The sequence below is a fragment of the Camponotus floridanus genome, unplaced genomic scaffold (assembly GCF_003227725.1).
Source record: "Camponotus floridanus strain SB8 unplaced genomic scaffold, Cflo_v7.5 scaffold1, whole genome shotgun sequence".
NCBI classification, from domain to species: Eukaryota; Metazoa; Arthropoda; class Insecta; order Hymenoptera; family Formicidae; genus Camponotus; species Camponotus floridanus.
Window position 1 is genome coordinate 6,005,294 of NW_020229214.1, and position 8,309 is coordinate 6,013,602.

At 39.0% G+C, this 8,309-nt stretch overlaps 1 protein-coding gene across 1 annotated transcript in view; it reads right to left on the minus strand.

The window, feature by feature from the left end:
• The window catches only part of LOC105254730 (protein artichoke), a 164,881-nt gene extending 157,127 nt beyond the window's left edge, over positions 1-7,754 (minus strand). Inside the window, exon 1 of the mRNA XM_025408501.1 lies at positions 7,465-7,754. The gene's annotated coding sequence lies outside the window, so the exon portion shown is untranslated. The remainder of the gene's footprint in view (positions 1-7,464) is intronic.
• Positions 7,755-8,309: the final 555 nt, after the last annotated feature.

The following is an 8,309-nucleotide window of genomic DNA, read 5'->3' on the forward strand; positions in this document are numbered from 1 at the left end:
ATGAGTATTAATTATGATAATTTATCCTGTTTCAATAACATACACATACATAATATATGTATGTATTTTTGAATGGAGAAATCAAATTATAATAATGAATGAACACAATTTAAATTAGAATTATAAATTTCTAAAATATATGTACACTAAATACTAAGCACTTATGAATATTTTATGAATATTTTTTAAGAGAATTATTACACACACTATGCTATTTTACTAGAATAATTTATGATTCTATTATATTTATTCGTCGTTATTTTGATTTTGAGAAGAAATGATATAAAAATTCCTCGTAGTGAACGAAGTAATATTGGAAATCACTAATCTTGAAGGATATATATAAAATAAAAGTTGCGCTACAGCCTGGAGGAGCAAGGAGGAAGTTCACGTTTTTAGAAACACCATCGTTCTTCTTTCTTTCGCAAAATTGGAAAACTGCAATAGAGAACCGTTATCCGGGTGCGCCGCTCTTGATTGACCTCAATCGAATATCCGATAGTTTGCCGTTGAGTAGATGTGGAGCACCATACAACGAATAGTACGCGAGCGTTCAAGCGGCAAGACATATTTATACAGCACAGTTCGAATTCATTCAAATTTCTCGTAAATCACTTTGCTGCCGTTTCTGATATATCACAAACGCGTCAAACTTTAAGGAGGCTATAAATGCATTTCACAATTCACATAAATGCAAGAGACATGAACGAAATTTTATGAAAAAATGTTTAATTTTTAATTTATATTTAATCAAAAGTGTAATGAAAATAATTCTTTGATAACAGATACATATTATATTCCCAGAAATTATTAAATAAGATGTTTAAAAAATTATAAATTATAAATTATATATTTTAAATTATAGATTACAGATTTTAAATTATGGATTATAGGTTTTAAATTATAGATTATATTTACGTCATATTTTATGATAATTTTATTTTTTGATATTTTAAATAATATGTTCCATCTTTTAATAATTTTTATATGTTATCGTCTTTTTAATCATAATAAAGAAAGAGTCTCTTTTTATCAGTTTACAAGCGATTTGTCGAATATTTTACGCGCAGATAAAATCTATCAACGTCACCGTACCTCACCGAATGATATTAATATTTTATGTCAATACTTTTGTCTCAGCAGGGGAGAAAAAGCTTGGACAAGACTCGATTCGACGCGGTCGCTCATGTGAGTAACTGATAAATTATATTTTATAGCGAATTGTATCGAATCGAGATGAATGTTAACATCATAGGGTGGAAAAACCGGGGAACAAGAGGAAAAAGAATAAGATTGAGCAAAAGCATATAGACGGGGAAGTTTGTGATATTCCGTTTCTATCCTCGCGACAGACGCGGTCCGTAGAAAAACCCCTATTATGTTCCCGCTTTAATTCACATCCGTGTCGCGGAACCGAGATGTAACTGAGACAAACGAAAGACCATGGCGGATTTTATTCCATTCGGGGCGAGCGAGTGCGTAATAATGTCTTTATGTAAACGCGCAAGATGAGGGTTCCACCAGGAGGTAATGAAACGACGTGGCTCATGAAAACTTTTCCGCTACCGCTAACTCCCACTCTTTTGCAACATTAAGCGCGATAGCAAAACTGGATCGAAATGTCTGATGGTCCTTTTTGACCGCGATGGAAAGATGCATTACAGAACGAAATAGGGAGAGGGGAGGGGGAGAAGTGAAACTTGTTTCGAATGCTCTCGGTAGGAGTTGGCGAATTCATTCGGAGAGTTTACTACGTCGGCATGCGCGAATAGCTGTTCTGGTTACAAATTAAAGGGTTTAGGAGAATCTACTTAAACCGTGAAATATTTTAAATGCGCGCTTTGGAGTTCTCGTGAATGTCATAACTCGTCTCTCTTGCCCTCCTTCTTCCTCGTTGGTTGCTGCATAAGTCGACGTGTCGAAAAATTGCTTTTTTAAGTAGAGAAACGCAAGGGATTTTAGAAGGAGAACGACGCAGCGTTTAAATTTCCACAGAGAATTTAGTGCATCCTAAATCACAGCAATCTGCACATTAGTCCGCAATTTGCGTTTCCAGAGTTGTCGCATATTTTAATTGCTGCAATTTATCACATTATCTCTTTATATATCATTATCAATCACTATCCGTTAATTTAATAACAATTCATCACAACTGATATTTTTTATTGTAATCTTCTTTAAAGTCGCGTCTACTCTGACATTTATCTGTTAGCATTAGAGTATATACCGATAGATTTCTGGAGATTCATCATGCCGCTGGCTGCAAAACGCTTTGTGCGACAGATGCGATTCGCAGCGGACAAACTCCTGATGAAGCGTCGAGCCTCATTTTTCATCAGAGTCTCGCGTGCACGAAGGAAAATTCCTTGTATCCTCGAGATACCGCGAAGTGTTATGCGAGGCGCCAGCTTACCTGCGCGATTCCCGCAGGTAGAGCGCATAAGAGCACTTTGTGTTGGCACTCCGAGGTGCCTGAAAAGTTTTCCCATTTCCGTGGTGCAGTACTATCGCGCTCGAGCACTGCGCTGCTGTCGAGAATATGCCGTGCCATTGCTCGGCAAGCACGCCTATCAGACGAGTGGTTTAGCTCTTGGCCCGGATTGCCTCGGCCTTTCGAAGAGAATTCATAGAGCATTCCTGAGAGAAAGCTCGAATCGGATTGCGAAAGCGAGAAAGATATATACGGCGTAAAGAATGGGGGAGAGAGAGAGAAAGAGAGAGAGAGAATGGAAAGAAGGATGAAGAGGTAAAAGGAACAAGCAGAAGAGAGAGATCAAAAGGTACGTAGGATCATACGAATAAATGTGTCGTCGAATGCTCCGAGAAAGAGTTTCTGCTAGTATCTCATCGTAATAGTATCCTTTCGGGATTCTTCATTTCGAGTAATAAGAGTGAAACTTGTGGCTAGTCAAATACACAATCTTACGATGTAAAAGAGAAATTGCTTGTTTACGAAGATTTCTAAAGACGATTTATATGACACAAAATGTGTATTTTTGTTTAATTTTATTTAATAAAAAATATATTACATCGTTATATCATTATTTCATGTCGTTATTTTTTTAAGAGAGTGAAATTTGATAAAATCAATTGAAATGATTTGCCTTATGATATCTGATTTCAAAGCGGTACAAGAGATCAAAGTAATACAAGAACTTGTCTCTTTCATCGCGTAACGTGCAAGATTGCATTGAATGTCGTGATATCCGAAAGGGATTTAATAAAATCATCTTATTCTACAAGAGAAAGACGAAGGAAAGAAAACTTGTTACTGCAACCGTCAAGCTATATATGGAAGAAAATGTTTTGTAGAAATATGTGGCTGCGCGAGAGATGGCTGTGCACCTAGTAGTGACGAAATGTTTTCTTTACGAGACTTAAATGCCTTATTCTTGGAATAGACACAGGTGAAATAAAGTTATAAATAAATGCATTTCCTTCAGAAAATCTGGAATACAAATTGCAGTATTTTCAATCAATATTTTTCATCTATCATGTTTGCATCATTCATGCATAATTATTGTATTTTCGGAAAAATTAAATGTGTATATTTAGCGTTTCACGTTAATTTAGTGACACGTTAGTCATTATGTTAATCGATGAATTTCAATCTCATATAATAGTTATATTTTGAGACATTAAACAGTGTAAATTTTTGGAGTAATTTTGTTATTTCAAAAAATAATTTTAACATCCTAATTATTTAAAATAATATTTCCGAATCCTTATATAGAAAAAGCTTGGATTTACTTCAAAATAAAAAAAAAATCTCAATCATGAATAAAAGCATCTCCATATTTTTTTTCAAATGTTACACATATTGAATTTCTCATCAAATATCAAATTTCAACCCGTATTTCATGTAAATTTAGTGAAGCGTTTTCAAATAGGAAAATTCCGTGTTTCCTAACTCTTTAATATGCCTAAAATTTATAAATCAGCTTAGAGGCGTTGGTAAAATAAAAATATATTCCAGAAAATTTTTTTGCCGCATTTTTTTTATCTATACGTCGCGTGCAAACGCTTACGCGAATGGTATTAAAAACTGTTTAAAAAAATTTTGAGCTTTTATTTAAACAAAAAATACTGTGCACACGCAACAAAAGTAGCATCTGGCCCGCAGGTTGAAAAATATTTCGGCAAGCGCGCGTAATCCGATATAATCGTACGAAGGGGAAGCAATATGAAAATAAAATTTGTAACAATGTAATATATTGTAGAGTTAATCATTTTTTTAGTTTTGTTCTCCAAACACAATCGGTTTTATGATTAACTGTATGTGATTCAATTGCATACACCCAATTCCTTTGTGCCCGTTTCGGTCGGTCTGGGGTAGCTAGCGGGCTAACGGAAATTGCCAGACTCGCGTTCATATTACAAATCACTGATTTCTATATAAACGGCAATATATAATATATTAGCGGCGAGAGAATTCGGGTGAGTTGGTATTACGTCGCCGTATTCACAAAAAAAAAAGAAATAAATATAAATATACAAAAGAAAAAACCAAGATGTGGATGTGGACAATATGAAAAATCTCTTTACTCGAATTGAAGCCATCTTTTCGCACATATACAAGTAAATGTAGCTCATCTTTCATCAGCTACGCTCCCCTTCTGCTATTTGCATCCAGCATCATTTTTGCATCCACGAGATTCCTATAAATGATCTTTGCTGTGTTACACGTACAAGCTTATGCTTTCCAAATATTGTATAACAAATTCAAATAAATCCCGAGTACATAACAGTCAGGTCCGATAGCCTTTGCCCTCTCTAATCCCGGAAACGAGGCGTGACGATCAGAGATGGACGGTCCCGATGTAATTCATCCTTGTCCCTTTTTCGATCGGCAAACGACTGAATTATCCACGTGAGGTTCCGTTTTAACCGCACACGGATGGATTACGCGGCGCACGTATCGCACGGGGAATTCGGTAATGAAATGTCCAGCCTGTCGGGATAGCAATTTGCGTTTCCGAGATGAAAAGTCGGATATTTGCCAATCCCCGGCCGCGCGAATTTTCGGCCGAGCGTAAACGCGCACACGGGCGTACATGCCGGAATTTTAATCGCGAAACATTTTCGCAGCCCCCGCCATTAATTCGACTGTTGTTAATGTTGACAATTAGTTTCGCGTGCGTCGCTTGCAAAATATCGGTATGTTTTATTGAATTCCGCTGTTTGTCGCATCATTTCGCGTTTTCCGCAGTATACATTTCTGGAGCATGACGTATCGCGTTCATTGTTGCTACCGGGGGTGTAAATTAGCGAGTTACGCAGTTAACAAGTAACTATGCGTAAACAGTTCAAGTCGACATTTAGTGCGCCACTGGTCGTAAACGGTTTCGTGGAAACCTCAGACGACCGGTTAACTGACTTTGCGGAACAAATCCACAAACACGGGGTGCAATCAAAAGTTCATGACCCGCGGCCGGCAACTTGTTAGTCGCGTGGAAAGAAGTACTTATTCTTTAACCGAGGGAGAATTCATAAAGAGCTCCGATGTTACATAATGCTTCCGAGTTCGAATGCAAACTCAGCCGTCACATGATGACGGGAAGGGAATGGAATTTCCGCGTCTTGATCTTCCATCCCTCGTCGCGCTGCACAAATTCCGCTCTCTTCTTCGCGGGAGAGAAGTTTCAATCGTTGGAATTACAATTTCGATCTTCAAATAACCGCTCAAACCCCTCCGGGTTAATATTTCATTCCTACTAGTCTTTAAACAGGCGAATCGATTTCTCAGATATCGAATTCCGGGACCGCATTATATTCAGTCGGATCGGAACCAATTTAACCGGTGGACACACAGTCGTGCTCCCGGTACCGATTCGTTGAGATGAGAATTAAAACGATTTCCATAGTCGTCGAAGATCGAATTTCATCACCTTTCGATGTAATGAATTTTTTGTCATTTTCTTCGAGAATAATGTATTCTTAATTCTCTGAATTATTAATCTCATTGTTACATCGTATCAATATATATATATTTTAGATAACGCGAAAATGTATATGCGTGGATATTTAAATTTCGACGTCGTATCGCGCGTACATTAGCGTCAACACATTTTCGTCAACAATTTTTGTCACGCGAATTAATGGGAAAACAAGATTCATTTCACTCGGTATCTGTCAACAAATAATGATTTTACGTATCTAAATGTTTCGGGAGCGATGAACAATTGCGTCGAGTTAAAACCAACACTGTTTACTCGTACCCTGAATGATCTTGATTCGATGCGCAGCAACGCTAACGAACTTTACAACATCGCACCGCGGCCGCACCCTGCCTTAATTGACCGATGGAGAAGCGTGATGCACAAAGGAAGCTTAATTTCGCGCGAAAGTCGCAACCGCTGCGAAAAGTTTCCCGGGCTATTTGTTTTCAAAATTAAATGTCCACAGCCTACATTGTCGCAAGATGAAAAGCAATTTATACAGCGATGCCGCCACCCTCGAGAGCTATGTTAACACGAAGGCCGCCTTTGAAATCGCGAGTTGTCGCCGACCGACCCAAACTTTCGCAAATTGAAGCCGGAGCGGAATATTCCGTCCGGCAGTCAATGGACGACTTACAACACGTACACACACAGATTTACCTCCGGTTCCGTTCATCGCGCCGAATACTCCGGGGATCGTTATGCGAAAACGGATTCGCGGTATTATAAGGACTTGCTTCTCGTAGAAATGGTTATGGGGAGTACTGTAGTCAAAGACGCGCCGGAAACAACGGTTTTCGCTGAATATCGATGTTTGAAACCGAATTTCGAAAGCGCTATTTCTCCGCATGAAGTTCGCGCCGAATATTTCGCGAGGCGTTCCGCTTCGATTACCCCCGCTATAATAAGGAGTTTCCGGTGTTTTTCAAGCAAACTGCGTCAAGTACACTTTTAAGATAAAAGCGCCGGCAAGTTTCAAAGCGTCGCAAAGTGGGAAGAGGAGAAGAAGGAGAGGAAAGTAGTTTCGAGACAGCAGGTATTGAAACGATAAACGAATGCAAGAAGAGGAGTGTAAATTACTTGGAGCAGTTTTCTCTTTACATCTCGGAGTGGAAAATGCATCGCGATAGGATTACATTTCCGCTCGTATTTCGTTAGCGGTATTCTTTTCCTTTTTTTTCCTCAGTGACAAATTCAAGTTTCCCGCACATGGCGGGATTACAAAATTTCTTTACTCATAGTATATTTTTTATTTCAATCTGTAACATTGTATGTATAGTTTCGCCGGTTGTCGAGTGGCACCTGTGACGTGCTGGCCGCCCTCGTGAATATTAATTGAATTTCTACGGGTGACAGGTGACTGATCGATATGTACGGCCGGTCGACCGCCGCGTTCTGTACGCTCTCGTTAAGCCGCGATGAAAGTTGATAGGATAAACGCGAGCTTGACAAATAAGAGGTGGCCGGCACGCGTCGCGTACCACCAAAAAGCATCCTGAAGCCAATCGATCATGCGAGTACTTACCCGGTTCTCCGATTACGGCGCGCTATTGTCCTTTACACGTCTCTTTTCCCGATCGATTGCTCGTCGCTTGGTCGAAAGTATCCACAAAAATTGCGCTGCTTTAAACACGCACAGGGGAAATCGAAAGTTTGTCGGAATTTGCGAGTATTTGTCGCAATTACGTTCGCGCGAAAAGTTGAACGGCTCGATCTTAGATCGATCTCGCGTCTCGATCAAGTTCGTCGTCGACGAGGATATCGGTATGAAATTAAATTACACAGGACACCCGCGCTAGTAATATTGATGGTAACATTGCGGGGACGATTCGCGTTGCGTTGCCGTGACGGCGACTAACTCTCTCAAGGTTCTCGACCACGCGACTCGAGCTTACAACGCGCAATTGCTTTGCGCATTCGAAAGCACGCCGAGGCCGCGCACCAGCGAAAGCTGAGATTTTACCGCTCGATGCCATGACATGGAAATCGGTCATTCGTCTCATCATGCCAGATACTTTGCGATTTATCGCGTAAATCTCAGAAATATCAATTTGCGATTTTCGATCGCATTTTAATCGACTTTGAATCATTTTTATTACAATCACTTGAAATATATGACACAATTTAATATAAAAAATTGTAAAATTTCGTTGAATATTTATTAATTATGTAATTTGTAAATTGTACACTTTTTTTCTGCTGTGTGAATATTTATACAATTTATGAGCGTTAAGATAGAGGGTTTACAGTGCGAGAGATTTACGGTTGGGCGATGGAAAACTTACATTCCTCACGCTAGACTCTCGCCAGCTTTTGTTCATACAATCCGATGTATTGATTTATCGAAGAATGTGACCTGCAGCTCTCTTT